This window comes from Triturus cristatus, chromosome 8 (assembly GCF_964204655.1).
Source record: "Triturus cristatus chromosome 8, aTriCri1.1, whole genome shotgun sequence".
Classification (NCBI taxonomy): domain Eukaryota; kingdom Metazoa; phylum Chordata; class Amphibia; order Caudata; family Salamandridae; genus Triturus; species Triturus cristatus.
The window spans coordinates 864,767,498-864,783,890 of NC_140591.1; the positions used below are offsets into that span (position 1 = coordinate 864,767,498).

Sequence of the window (16,393 nt, forward strand, 5' to 3'; positions counted from 1 at the left end):
CTTAAAAGGGTTGCTAGTTTCTCTCTCTACAAATTACAAATATGCAGAACAAACAATGCTGCTGTAAATGCTCATGTAGCGAGGGACCAGAGAGGTAACAGTGCAGTTGCAGTATTGGCCTTAAATTTACAGGAAAGAGCAACCATCACAACCCCTTATGCTTAATGCATCGAGCATTGATTATGCTGCCATAAACCAATCTCTGCTGGATTTTAAGGATACGGGACACTTAAATTCTTCAAAAAATGCTTTACTGCTGCAGAGGACACTGGAAGGCTCTACTACGTCAGTACATGCAATGAAGCCTTGGGTACATCCTCCCAGCCCCCGATTTCCTTCTGCCCCTTATATCGGCGGACTCCCTACCAAATACATCCATGGTACAAGAAATCCCCTAGTTATCAGCAACCGGCATCAGCCTCGTTCTCGTACTCTGAGGCATTCTCTAATACACAGCATTTAGGGCAACAATGGAAGAACTCTTTACATGACTCAAGTACCAAAACAAACTCAAGGGAAATTCGAGGCTACTGATTCATTGACTAATAAGGTCACACATTGGCTGTGGACAGAACGCAAATGTCTTTCCAAAGTGAGATCAGACATCAAATACACCAATCACTGCAGCCCAGAAACAAACATTTTTGACAACATCTCTGTGCTAATGAATGACGATTTATTAGTTGACAATTTTATCAATTTGAACTATGCACAAGCCATCTTGAGTGATCAAACAAGACCAACATCTGGCTGAAATTGCTACCTCCAACAAAAAGCTCTACACTTGGCAGCAGGAAGTGCCTCGGCAACGTCTGCCCGCAGAAACCTTGTCTGGAAGCCTGACCAGGGGCATCTAATTTGAACACAATTGACTGATTACTTGAACCAGCTGGGTCTGTTGCAAGGGGCCAGTGCCCTACTCCTGGCATAGAGGTTTGCAATAGTACAACTAGGTCACATGGTTACGACTATTCAGCTGCTGCATCTCTTCTACAAAATAACAATCTGCCACAGCTTCACACCCAAGGGGTGCTTTGAACTCCTGCCCAAGTTTGTCTATGATCTCTTAAAATTGGCATGTATTAAACTTAAACTTGTAGACTTGGATTGGTTATCTTATATTACTAATTAAGATGTCTGTATGTTTCAGGAGACTTGGGCTACAACCAAGGTGTGTATCAATGGTTTTTCAACGTATAGTGTAAAGTGCAACCTCCGGAGAAGCACAGACGAGCTAGTGATGGGCTGCTTATCCTGTTGAGAATTATTTACATTGTACCCATTCAGCTCTGACAATAATTTCTCCTGATATGATGGGGGTCTCACTTAAATTTCCTTCAGATATGAAATTGTTTTAATGAATTTTCTATGCTAGAACAGTGTCTGCTCGTTGTGAGTCCCTGGTTTGAACTCTTTTAGTTGAGTTAATTGAAATTAATCAACATTATGCTAAGATAATAGTAGCCGGCAATATCAATACTTCTTTTGAACCATCCTCTTAGATCAGCAAGCTTACTGAAGCAGAACATTCCCCAGTTAGATGGGAAGCAGCAGTGTATTTTCTATTGCACTGTTCTCCAGCTAACCAAGGTTTTTGTAGGCCGGGGCATTAAGGCTTGCAATGAAAGCACCCACTCAGATTCCTTCAGGCTGCCTAATTTCAAGCTAGGTTTTTACAAAAGCCCTATTGATTATGTCTTCATAGATGTCAGGTTATGGCCCATGCTGGAGGACATGAAGGTTGACGCTTGTCTTGATAGTGATCATAAATCTTTGCTTGTAACTCTTTCTGGCAAAGCATAGATAAAGGCCAATACTGCTTGTTGTACCATTTTACCAGAACCTCTGTTGGCCGGTAACCATAGGAGAGTCACTTGGCACATGTAATTACCAACCACAAAATGTATGCAGAGATATATGGCCTATTTGTGTCCTTTTTATCTGATTTTGAAATGTCCTTAGTTGACGGGCCAGTACCACTCACCTGAAATCCAGGGGACCACGGGAGCAAAGCTTGTATGCCCACACCCCGTGAGACAGTCTTCCACACCTGGAAAAAAACAGGATATGAGCGATTAGCCCCAGGGGGAAGGGGTAGGGGACAAGGAATGGGAGTAGAAGGAGGTGAACAAACACTGGTCAGTAGCTTCAGTTACTGGTGATTCGGATGGATGGTAACTCACAGTATGGATTGTGACTTGCAGTGTTTGAAAAGCCCATGAGTTTACCAATTATATTCATTTGACACCTTTATGGTACAAGGCACAGTGAAAGTCAGGTTTTCAGGCTTCACCTTGAGCAAGCGCAAAATAATTATCATATAACTGTTGGCGTCCACAGTTATTGAGTTTTCATTATTTGCACCTATGCCTTCATCATGTTTTATCTCCATATGTAAGCTGATGCTGAAGAGGCTTTAATTCAAGCACATTGTCATCCTGGGCTGAGGAGGCCCTTTAGCAGCATAGGCAGTCTTTTGAAAAACAAATATAGAGGTGCCTCTTAAAATAAAAGCTCTTACAGTTTTTTTCTGGAGAAATTTTGTTAATACCCTAAGCAGATAAACAAGCTACGATAGTCACAAATCTTATGCGAGTCTGATTCAAAACTGAACTGTCAGTGCACTGACCTTGCGCTCTCAGTAAGAGAGTGTAGGGAGGGGTTTCACTAGTCTTTGTCTTTTCCTTTTCAGGTTTCGTCCAGTGATGCCTGAAAGGTGGGGATCTGTAAAGGCCGCTGTCAAGGAGACAAAGTTGTGTAGCAGTAGATTCATCGGTGACGCACTGCCTGGAACTCCCAGGCTTGAGTAGAGGAAGCTTGATGAATGATGAAGGCAGAAGAAGCCCATGGCGGTCCAAGCAGGGGTCAAACAGGAGGTAGATATCTCGAACACAAGGAACTGAATGTGGCAGCGTGGGTGATTTAAAGTCACTGTATTGTGTGCTTACTCATCCTGGGCGGGGCCAAACCTGGGTTGGAGACCATGTGTCTGATGAGCTCATTCATCCTGTTTATGTGTGTATGCTTGATGAGCTTAGTCCATCCCGTTTACTGTTTGTGCTGATTGCTCATCTTTCCTTCCTACTCATTTGGAGCCTAGTTTATCCTGTTTACTCTGTGTGTTGATGGCTCATCTTTCCTGCCTACTCATTTGGAGCCTAGTTCATCCTGTTTACTGTGTGCAATGAGGAATCATCTTTCCTGCTTACTCAACTTTAGTGGGTTCAAGCCGGGTGCCAAGGGATTACCCATCTTTCCTGTTTACTCATCTTGAGCGGGGTCAATCGAGTGCCAAGGCCATGTGATTAAAGCACCGATCAGCAGTGTGCTAAAGACACAAGTTGAGTGGATTATCTAACACATGCATTAATACATAACCATAAAGCATAGTTGCCTAGTAGTGGAGGGAGGGAGGCCTAGGGGGTCATTAAGTATTTGAACAATTCAAGTAGCACCCACAGGGAGAGGGTCATTGTTGTAATGAGGTGTTCAGACTGAGCTTGCCCCGGCGAAAGAGGTTAGATGGTTAAACCCAGAATGCAAAATTGCCAAAGGAAGATTAAAATGGAACCTCAGGTCTGCTACTGCAGGCTGTGTAAGCTGGTGATTGCACCACTTACTTTAGATATAGGTTCACTATATCTATATATATCACAAAACTTATAACCTTATAAGTCACCCCTATAGCAGGCCTTAACAATCCCGAAGGCAGGGTGCTGGGTTCTTCGTGAGAGGGTGCTCCTGCATGAGCAGGCCCCCTCTGCAGCCTACGGAAACCATTCTCCCGGGTTGTACATAATACTGCCAGACATATAGGTGCATTATAACCTCATGGTAAATGCTATCTCGAAAACTACTGCAACGAAGTATGTCGTGTTTGGTGTCAAACACCTTGGAATCATACCTCCACACCAGTAACTGGTGTGGGAGGTATGATTCCTTCCCTCGGAACCAAGGTTCCGGGGGTACCTAATCCTACCGGCACTAGCCTTCTCGAGCTTTACTGCAAAAAATGGATGCTGCTAGCCACAGACACAAGTATGCCCTCCTGCTGCTGATCCAAGCTCAAGCAGAGGAAGGCCGCACAATTGGTATCCTGTCACAGGGGGGTGTGACCACTTCCCAGACAGGATTTAGTGTATTGTGGCTGGCACAAGGGGCACACTTGGTGTCCCTGTGCATAGTCCAGCTCAAACCAGTTCTGGGAGCCATTTGCTCCTGCTCTGGCGCGAAACTGGACAAAGAACATGGGTTTAGACACTCCTCTGTCCTGACACTCCCTTAGGAGGGTACCTAGAATCTGTCCAACCATCCTCCATGGGTATAAAATGGGTTACCTGGCTACAGGGCTCGACTTTGTCTTCCCTTGCTGTCCGCAGCCTCACCAGTGTCCGTGATTCATAGAGGCTCCTTGCAGGACCCTGTGGACCTACAAAAACCACCAAAGTATCTCCCTTGGAGTGGAGGAGTCACTCCCCTGCAACGCAGGCACCGTAATGCAACTGACCAGTTTGCTGATCCTGAGCTCCTGCAGATTTCGAAGGCTCCAGCAACACCGGAGGTGGGTTTCTGAAGGTCTCTGAGGTTCAGCTACCTTCTCACCGTTTGAGGCCAGTATACCGCGTGGGGACCTCATAACTCAAACCCCTGTGCATCGCGTTCATTTGCCGCAGCACATGTTTGTTGTCGTGCAACAATTCCGTGCATTGGGCTATCTGTAGCCCAGACCCCAGTGCATCTTTTCCACAAAGGACTCTGGCCTCTTCGCACTCTGTGCCCTGCTAGCTTCTATCTTGTGAAACTGCCTGAGGTCCCCTCGCGACTCCTGTGCCTCCGGCCTATGGGTCCACTTGAGGGCCAACTTTGCTTTTCTTGGGGTCCCCTGGCTGCTCCAGGCCTGTCCTGACTCCCCTTGATGTGGTGAGTATCCTGGTCCTTGCTCGGCCAGATCGACACCGAATTTGACTATCTTCGTTGGTTGCTGCTGCCAAGGCTTGTTGTTGCTCCCGCCGGACACCAACCCATTAGCACTCGACATCCATCATGGGACAGCTCGCTTCCAGCTTCTGGTCATCCTAGACATCTCCTGGTCCTCGCAGCTGAAGAGTCAAGATCACCATCATCACACCTGAAGCACCCAACATCAGTGGGCATCCGTCTACCGAGCCCCTGGTCACTCCAAAGTGACCCAGACTCTGTCCCCTCTGTTTGCAGGTTCTTCTCACCTATAATCCACATTTGGATTCCACCGGACACTTTTCATACTTCCAGCAGCAGCAAATCCTTGTCGAATTCCATAGAGAACGACAAGGGTTTCCGACGCTACTTCGTGCCTATGCAGCCGGCTCCTCTGGGATAGGTAACTCTAGTACAAAGGTATCCGGGGGTGGGGTGGCTCTCCAACCTCTTAAATTCCAAGAGTTGTCGTCGTAATCTGCTGGGAAGGGTCCTTAATCTCTAATTTTCCAACCGCGACTTTCCAATTGAATAGTACGGAGCACGTGGTCGTGTTCTCACTCTGCACCCGTCCTCCGCGGGGTCCCTACTTACTCACCTTGGGTGGTTCCTTGGGGTCCCAGCAATTCCACACCTTCTAGACTAGGTCTAGTCTCCAGTCGTGGTTCTTATACAACTTATTTAGAATATGGTTTGGTCTCCCTGTGGAGCCCACTGTGCATTGAGCTACGTATGATTGATTCACTGCAACTGTATTATTTGAATTGTGTTTTATCCTTTTGTAGAGAATACTAGAAAGTGTTATATTTAATAAATACATATTTTTATAACTACTGTGGGGTTTCCCTTTCATTTAACCAATACTGTAAGGTTGCATTCTGGTAAAACAAGCTGCTTAACATTATTTTCAGACTTAGCATGAAGGCTGCTCTCCATAGCTAACTCTAGGATAGCTTTCTATTAAGGTTATCCTTAACTTAATCACCATAAGGGTTGTTTGGACTGGTGCAAGGTGCCCATTTTAATTAGTGTTACAACAAACAAATGATGGACGGAATGCTGACAATGCAGACATTTTTCCCCAGTCAAGAGATCTGGGTTAAATCCATCGTTCTTTTGCCCACTACACCACCCCAGTTTGGACATGGCCATATGCAAATCAGTCTTGACCCTGTGCCTCATGGGAACAGTCCAGCCCGAACTGCCAAGCCATGTCTTCCCTGGACCGGAATCAAGCATCCTAGGACCGGTTTCTGGCTATCAGCCGTCATCAGCCAGGATAGCTTGACTCCAGTGGCGTAGTGAGCACGGGTCCCACGTCTGGGAATACCCATCCAACTTAGGGCGAAAAGCGTTACAACAAACAAATGATGGACGGAATGCTGACAATGCAGACATTCTCCCCAGTCAAGAGATCTGGGTTAAATCCATCGTTCTTTTGCCCACTACACCACCCCAGTTTAGACATGGCCATATGCAAATCAGTCTTGACCCTGTGCCTCATGGGAACAGTCCAGCCCGAACTGCCAAGCCATGTCTTCCCTGGACCGGAATCAAGCATCCTAGGACCGGTTTCTGGCTATCAGCCGTCATCAGCCAGCATAGCTTGACTCCAGTGGCGTAGTGAGCACGGGTCCCACGTCTGGGAATACCCATCCCACTTAGGGCGAAAAGCGTTACAACAAACAAATGATGGACAGAATGCTGACAATGCAGACATTCTCCCTGAGTCAAGAGATCTGGGTTAAATCCATCGTTCTTTTGCCCACTACACCACCCCAGTTTAGACATGGCCATATGCAAATCAGTCTTGACCCTGTGCCTCATGGGAACAATCCAGCCTGAACTGCCAAGCCATGTCTTCCCTGGACCGGAATCAAGCATCCTAGGACCGGTTTCTGGCTATCAGCCGTCATCAGCCAGGATAGCTTGACTCCAGTGGCGTAGTGAGCACGGGTCCCACGTCTGGGAATACCCATCCCACTTAGGGCGAAAAGCGTTACAACAAACAAATGATGGACGGAATGCTGACAATGCAGACATTCTCCCCCAGTCAAGAGATCTGGGTTAAATCCATCGTTCTTTTGCCCACTACACCTAACGCTTTTCGCCCTAAGTGGGATGGGTATTCCCAGACGTGGGACCCGTGCTCACTACGCCACTGGAGTCAAGCTATCCTGGCTGACGGCTGATAGCCAGAAACCGGTCCTAGGATGCTTGATTCCGGTCCAGGGAAGACATGGCTTGGCAGTTCGGGCTGGACTGTTCCCATGAGGCACAGGGTCAAGACTGATTTGCATATGGCCATGTCTAAACTGGGGTGGCGTAGTGGGCAAAAGAACGATGGATTTAACCCAGATCTCTTGACTGGGGGAGAATGTCTGCATTGTCAGCATTCCGTCCATCAATTGTTTGTTGTAACGCTTTTCGCCCTAAGTGGGATGGGTATTCCCAGACGTGGGACCCGTGCTCACTACGCCACTGGAGTCAAGCTATCCTGGCTGATGACGGCTGATAGTCAGAAACCGGTCCTAGAATGCTTGATTCCGGTCCAGGGAACACATGGCTTGGCAGTTCGGGCTGGACTGTTCCCATGAGGCACAGGGTCAAGACTGATTTGTATATGGCCATGTCTAAACTGGGGTGGCGTAGTGGGCAAAAGAACGATGGATTTAACCCAGATCTCTTGACTGGGGGAGAATGTCTGCATTGTCAGCATTCCGTCCATCAATTGTTTGTTGTAACGCTTTTCGCCCTAAGTGGGATGGGTATTCCCAGACGTGGGACCCGTGCTCACTACGCCACTGGAGTCAAGCTATCCTGGCTGATGACGGCTGATAGCCAGAAACCGGTCCTAGGATGCTTGATTCCGGTCCAGGGAAGACATGGCTTGGCAGTTCGGGCTGGACTGTTCCCATGAGGCACAGGGTCAAGACTGATTTGCATATGGCCATGTCTAAACTGGGGTGGCGTAGTGGGCTAAAGAACGATGGATTTAACCCAGATCTCTTGACTGGGGGAGAATGTCTGCATTGTCAGCATTCCGTCCATCAATTGTTTGTTGTAACGCTTTTCGCCCTAAGTGGGATGGGTATTACCAGACGTGGGACCCGTGCTCACTACGCCACTGGAGTCAAGCTATCCTGGCTGATGACGGCTGATAGCCAGAAACCGGTCCTAGGATGCCTGATTCCGGTCCAGGGAAGACATGGCTTGGCAGTTCGGGCTGGACTGTTCCCATGAGGCACAGGGTCAAGACTGATTTGCATATGGCCATGTCTAAACTGGGGTGGCGTAGTGGGCAAAAGAACGATGGATTTAACCCAGATCTCTTGACTGGGGGAGAATGTCTGCATTGTCAGCATTCCGTCCATCAATTGTTTGTTGTAACGCTTTTCGCCCTAAGTGGGATGGGTATTCCCAGACGTGGGACCCGTGCTCACTACGCCACTGGAGTCAAGCTATCCTGGCTGATGACGGCTGATAGCCAGAAACCGGTCCTAGGATGCTTGATTCCGGTCCAGGGAAGACATGGCTTGGCAGTTCGGGCTGGACTGTTCCCATGAGGCACAGGGTCAAGACTGATTTGCATATGGCCATGTCTAAACTGGGGTGGCGTAGTGGGCAAAAGAACGATGGATTTAACCCAGATCTCTTGACTGGGGGAGAATGTCTGCATTGTCAGCATTCCGTCCATCAATTGTTTGTTGTAACGCTTTTCCCACTAAGTGGGATGGGTATTCCCAGACGTGGGACCCGTGCTCACTACGCCACTGGAGTCAAGCTATCCTGGCTGATGACGGCTGATAGCCAGAAACCGGTCCTAGGATGCTTGATTCCGGTCCAGGGAAGACATGGCTTGGCAGTTCGGGCTGGACTGTTCCCATGAGGCACAGGGTCAAGACTGATTTGCATATGGCCATGTCTAAACTGGGGTGGCGTAGTGGGCAAAAGAACGATGGATTTAACCCAGATCTCTTGACTGGGGGAGAATGTCTGCATTGTCAGCATTCCGTCCATCAATTGTTTGTTGTAACGCTTTTCGCCCTAAGTGGGATGGGTATTCCCAGACGTGGGACCCGTGCTCACTACGCCACTGGAGTCAAGCTATCCTGGCTGATGACGGCTGATAGCCAGAAACAGGTCCTAGGATGCTTAATTCCGGTCCAGGGAAGACGTGGCTTGGCAGTTCGGGCTGGACTGTTCCCATGAGGCACAGGGTCAAGACTGATTTGCATATGGCCATGTCTAAACTGGGGTGGCGTAGTGGGCAAAAGAACGATGAATTTAACCCAGATCTCTTGACTGGGGGAGAATGTCTGCATTGTCAGCATTCCGTCCATCAATTGTTTGTTGTAACGCGTTTTAATTAGTGGACAGCATATATCAGAACGACCCCTCACACGGTGCTTCGGTAGAGATAAAAGAGGCTAGGGGTAGCTATGAATCTGCCCTCATTAACGCCAAGAAAAACTGGGATAAAAAAATCTGGCAAGATCTACTTCTAGCCATTTCCGTGAAGAACAATAGCTCCTTCTGGCAAATCCTGTCCCACGACAGCAGTGATAGTCATAGAACATATCATCATCACATTCAACCTGAGAGTTGGGTAACCCATTTCAATAAGCTGTATGCCCCATAGGATTTTGTTTCCGATTGTGACACTTTTCAAAATCGGGGACGACAATTTCTAGCAGTGATGGAACAGTAGCAGAGGTGGTGGAAATAGACCCTGTGCATTTACCTTTAGAAGACAGCACTATATCATACATCTACTTAAGTCAGCAAAAGCACCCAGCTCCAAGCTGGTGTGCAACCAAAGACCAGCACGTTTGACCAGGTATTCAGCCGCGCTCTCCTTTACTGGAAATATGCATTACTACTGAAGCAAAACTGTATGTAGCCTTTTTGGACCTTAGGGCTGCTTTTTACTTTTTTCCCAGATAGAATCTGTGGAGAGTTTTTCTCAAGAAGGGTGCTCCCGGGAAATTGGTCAAACTTATGGCTACATTTCAGGTCCATTGGAGTAACAAGGGGGAACTGACAGATCGTATTCCAATATAGCGATGCATACGACAGGGGTGCGTCCTCGCTCCTATTCTATTTACTCTGCATATAAATAATATGGTGCAGATGCTTTTAGAGTACCAGAATGATTCACCTCTTTTAAATAACAAGAGAGTACTAATTTTACTCTTCACTGATGATTCCTGATGAAAGAATGTATAGTATAGATTAGCTAGGAGACAGAATATCTGAGAAATTCAGCTGGGAGCCCCAACTCAACCAATCTTCACTCCTTATACAACACAAATCAAAGGCTATTTTTGCAGTTGCAAAAGAAAACGTGCTCTCGGTCAGTGTCTCCTGCACTGGAAGTCTACAGTGCAAAGGCCCAGAGTGCTGCGGTCCTCGGTGAGGAGGTTTGGAGATGCTGACAGTCAAGCAGCTGTCCACTGCAGAAAACACCTTTGCGAGATCACTGCTTGAAGGCCTGGTCAGCACCCCCTCAATCCTGCTTTTCTTTGATTTGGGTATCAATAAAATCTCAGACATGCTATTGTTGAAACCCTTGGTGTACTGGGTTTCTCTGTAGGCCACACTGGAACTAAGGGAATACTGGTACTTATGAAAGAACCAGTCATTGAGGCAATGAAAGGGAGGAATGCGCCAATATTGTGTTCAATGAATATATTTGTTAATGATATAAGCTACTACGTATTCGCATTTACAACGGATCTCTTATTGTAAACTGAAGATAAGAGTGCCTCAGTAGGCCCACTTCAGAATCAGTCACCAGAGTCTGTTTGTACGAGGAGAGCAAGGATGACAAGCTTTACCGGGTCTCCACAAGAGTTAAAGTGCTATCACTCCCATGTGTCTCATATTTCCAAAGAACTTTGAAATGAGACACTTTGCTTGGTTATCAGCATCTTCTATTTTGATATTCACCTCTATTGCAGTTAGGACTGGTATTTTACATGCCCTCATTACGAGAGAAGTTTCAAAGCATGGGCAAAGTGGACAATTGCCCGGGGCCCCTACCTTTCAAGGGCCCCCTGGGAAAGTGAACTATTTTCCTATCTCCCTTCAATTTCTCTATCTCAACCTTTAAAGTATAGTTCCATATTGTTCAGCATCATGGGCTTAAATTAGTACAACAATTGGGTAATAAATTTAATGTTGCTCTGAACAGGTCTCCAAAATATTTCTTGCCCGGGGCAACCAAAATCCTTAGTATTAACTGTCATTAATGACTTAGAACCAAATTTAGATCTCGGCGTAAGGGTTACTCCGTCACAACAGTGACGGATATCCTGTCTGCCAAAATATAAATCCCATTATATCCTATAGGGTTTATATTTTGGAGGATAGGATATCCGTCACCGTTGTGAAGGAGTGACCCATCCGTCAAGATCTAAATAAAGTCCTTAATTATTACAGACCAAGAGGCACGTTCACTATTAATTGACGCAACGCAGCTCAGCAAGGGAACTTGATGTGTACTGCATGAAATGGAAAAAGCTAAAATTCTCAATTTTTACAAAGCTAAGGAACATTTTTACCCTCTACCTGTACTGGCTCACTGTGTGCTGCCTAGCGCCAACATTAGCACCTCTGCACCATGCTGCAAAGGGGGGAACAACCTTTACAACGCAACTTTTACAACGCACTACCATTCCAACGCATTTTTTACAACGCATAATCCATTACAACGCATGATATTACAACGCATGACACTACAACGCATTTTTAAAAACTACCTTTACAACGCATTCCATTACAACGCATACTACCATTACAACGCATACCATTACAACGCATAATATTACACTATACTATCCAACACTTACCCTACTGATGCACCCCCTGGAGTTAGAATAGGAATTTTTACCCCTATACTATCCAACACTTACCCTACTGATGCACCCCCTGGAGTTAGAATAGTAATTTTTACCCCTATACTATCCAACACTTACCCTACTGATGCACCCCCTGGAGTTAGAATAGTAATTTTTACCCCTATACTATCCAACACTTACCCTACTGATGCACCCCCTGGAGTTAGAATAGTAATTTTTACCCCTATACTATCCAACACTTACCCTACTGATGCACCCCCTGGAGTTAGAATAGTAATTTTTACCCCTATACTATCCAACACTTACCCTACTGATGCACCCCCTGGAGTTAGAATAGTAATTTTTACCCCTATACTATCCAACACTTACCCTACTGATGCACCCCCTGGAGTTAGAATAGTAATTTTTACCCCTATACTATCCAACACTTACCCTACTGATGCACCCCCTGGAGTTAGAATAGTAATTTTTACCCCTATACTATCCAACACTTACCCTACTGATGCACCCCCTGGAGTTAGAATAGTAATTTTTACCCCTATACTATCCAACACTTACCCTACTGATGCACCCCCTGGAGTTAGAATAGTAATTTTTACCCCTATACTATCCAACACTTTCCCTACTGATGCACCCCCTGGAGTTAGAATAGTAATTTTTACCCCTATACTATCCAACACTTACCCTACTGTTGCACCCCCTGGAGTTAGAATAGTAATTTTTACCCCTATACTATCCAACACTTTCCCTACTGTTGCACCCCCTGGAGTTAGAATAGTAATTTTTACCCCTACACTATCCAACACTTACCCTACTGTTGCACCCCCTGGAGTTAGAATAGTAATTTTTACCCCTACACTATCCAACACTTACCCTACTGTTGCACCCCCTGGAGTTAGAATAGTAATTTTTACCCCTACACTATCCAACACTTACCCAACTGTTGCACCCCCTGGAGTTAGAATAGTAATTTTTACCCCTATACTATCTAATACTTACCTTAAATGCAATTTAATATTATGCGTTGTAATGGTATGCGTTGTAAAGGTAGTATGCGTTGTAATGGTAGTGCGTTGTAAAGGTATTTTTTAAAAATGCGTTGTAGTGTCATGCGTTGTAATGTCATGCGTTGTAATGGATTATGCGTTGTAAAAAATGCGTTGTAAGTGCATGCGTTGTAATAGTGTGCGTTGTAACGTCATACATCCTGCAAAGGTGCCTGAATTACCAGGGAGTGTTATTTTTGTGCAAGAAGAGGTAACATACTTCACAAAAACAAGCCTTAGAAGCATGTACCTCTTTCCATGTGTGTGCACCATTTTGGACCAAATCCAGGCTTACAAGTCTTTGTAAATTTGGGTTTGCAACAAAATCCATGGGTGTACTCATGGAAAGGCTCAGCCTCCATTTGTTAAAGCCTACCTAGTGCAAAATAATGCACGGCAGCGCTGTGTGGCCTATTAAATAACAAAAATGATTTTTTGATGGGACTGCACTACAAAAGTGACACAACTGCGATGCTAAATCATTGTACACCTGAGCCCAAATGTTAGCTTTTGTCAGAAAACTTGCAGCATGGCACGCTTGGCATCCTACCCTTCCTGAGAGCAAAACAACCTTTACATTGTGCACTTGTCCCACTTAGCATCACTGACACTCCTGGTCATCTACTAGCTACTACACATCACTTACTGGGCAGGCAGGGTGAAAGGGAAAATTACCAGTGTTAGGCCTGGCTCCGTAGTTTTTCAGAGTCCTCCAGCTGACAGAGACACCATGGGGCATATTAACAAGGGCCGGCGATAAATATCGCAATGCGCGCTTAGCGCTTGCATATTTATCGCCGGGTATCTCTGGAATTTATCGCCCAGTTAGCGAGTTTTTAACAACGCGCATCGCCGAGGCAATAAAAATTCCAGAGATAGTGTGGATATCGCCGTTTTCCACCATGGATGATAGGGCCTGTGGTCTTAGCCACAGAATCCACCCCCTATGTTCAGTATGCCTTAGTCAGGAATTTAACAGACGTTAAATTCCTGCGTTAAGGCATACTTAACGTGATTTTAAAAATCGCTACCCTTCCTTGTTAATATCGCGAAGCTGCCTTCGCGATATTTTCCCTAGTTGGTTTCACAGCCACGCCTACTTTGCATCTCATTAGCGATGCAAAGTTAGGCGTGCTGGAAACGGGAGCGTGTCTTTGCTGATTAGGCGATGAAATCATCGCCGCTTTTCGCCCAAAAACGGATGCAAAAGCGCCTATAATTTCATATTGCCGCCCTGTTAATATGCCCCCCATATTCTGCAAACTGTGTGCCACCCCTCTGGACAATACTTTTTTATGCAGCATAGTAGTGGGCAGGTAGCCATACACAAAGGTCAAATAAAGTCTGAATGTATCATGCACAGAGCTCCAAGACATGCAACTATTGCATTATACTGGCCATGGGATGCTGATAAAATGGGTCCGGGGGGTTGGTTTAGTGTTAGGAGCCTAGGAATGGTTTGCATCATTTGGTAAAGGATAGTGGATCATTTCCACAGCTATCAGTGTACTATCCCTTGCACTGATCAGTCAACACAAAGGTGCTTGCAGTGCATTTATAAAAGAATGCCTCTCTGCGACTTAGCATTAGCCATATCAGAATGCAATGAATGCTACTTACTCTGACCTTTCATGCTATTATCTTAAAAATGATTGGTTTTGCCTGGTTCAGATGAGAAGCTCCACCAAGTTGTGATGTGATAAGCCGCTTGCTAGAACACCATAGCCTATTGGACTGATGCCTCAAGGAGATGAACCTTGAACACCTACCTACACTTAAGGCCCCAGTGCTCTTCCCTAATCAGCCAGCACCGGACACCAAATGTGTTCTTCCTTGAACAAGTTAACCCATGGACTTCTATGCGACTACCAGGATTATGAGAAATGTCATTCAATAGTATAGTTTTTTTTCCTAATCTGTGAAACTTTTGTATCAACAATTAGAACAAAGGGGCCCTGTAAATGACAAAATCTGAAATTATGCCAGTAAAAACAACTATCCAAATGTCTTGGTCAAACAAGAAAATTCACCATTTAGATCACCATTTGTGTAGCAAAAAAAATGACCTAGGACATTAGTTACAAATTCCAGCGAACCACAAAAATGATTCTGGCACTTAAATAGCCCTAATTTACAAGGACCACACAACCTTCCCTATATCTGAAGGACTCTGCGCTTTTTTATAGTGTTTATTACATCTTAAATTGTATTACATAATTGTTGAACAGGTTCAATCAAAATAGGACCTCCAATGGTGCATATAGTTTTAAATTAACAACCCTTTTCCATACTAACATACCATTAAACATATATGCCCATTATTACATAAATCTATATGCTGCATATTGATTCCCACATACCCTAAAGAGCATTTATTTGATAAAACATCAAAACAAAAATAACCCCTCCTGTCGGATTTTAATCTCGATAAATTTCAGCAGCTCAAATGAGACAAAAATGTATCTGCTGAAAACTGCCCGATAAATACCTGGGGTATGCCTACTATTTCAAATTTTAATGGGGACCTCATAACTGGTGATACTGATTTATGCACATTTATTGCATCCTATAAATAACGATCCCCATGGCACCATTATTTATGGGTGTGATAAATATCAAACAAATACTGAGGCCCTAATAATCGAGGAGACTGGGCTGTTATTTGAGAAGTAAGATCTGTTTAAACCAGCATTACCTAACTCTTAAATATAATGTGCATAAAAGTAGAAGATGCTTCAGTGCTTTCTCTTGCTCCTTGCAAGAGGGGCATCCATTAAAAGAATGACCCCATCTCTCATTTATATACTCTCCCTGTCATTGGTTGATATCCCAGTTTAAATGAGTTGTACAGCTTCATATAATTCAATGTTCAATTAAAAGTAAGGTATAGTTCTCTCCCCACATGTTTGCACATCTAGGTATAGTCATGCTAGCTTGGCATCGGCTCTTTCCTTCATCTTATCTACTTCAAATCAGGCTCCAACATTTTGCCTTAAATCACATTTTCATCAGACACAGGCAATAACATGTTTTCAAAAATCCTTGTAGTCAGGATTTGTTAATAGATGTTTATAGCTCAGAACCACACAAGGCTGCCTGGACCTTGCAGGCCTATTCTTTCAGTATTTTTCTTTTTAATTGTAGAGCCTATGATCACACCAGATCTTTGCCCAGAACAGTAGTGGTTTCAGCACTAGCTCATGCCTGATGCCGATCCCAGGATCCAACAAGAGGGGCACCAAAAGATTACATCAGTTAAGATAGTGTTTGTTTAAGACACTGCCTCTCCATACCCACCAACACTTCAGATTTTACTTGCTTCACATCTCTGCTCCATGAAATGTTGTTGGGATTACTGATGCCTTATTACAATCTAATATCAGCCCAACTGCTCTGCCATCTCCACTCCTTCTAAATGTTACTACTTTCTGCATATGTATTGCTAAGCTGGTCTTTCCCAATTCTCTCAATATTATACCCAATGCCCAGAAAGTCAAAAGCTAAAACTTTCCATCATGGCACCAGTCA

At 45.0% G+C, this 16,393-nt stretch overlaps 1 protein-coding gene across 1 annotated transcript in view; it reads right to left on the minus strand.

The window, feature by feature from the left end:
- Positions 1-16,393, minus strand: part of LOC146805187 (uncharacterized) — a 450,239-nt gene that overhangs the window by 391,308 nt on the left and 42,538 nt on the right. The gene's annotated exons all lie outside the window — the stretch shown is intronic.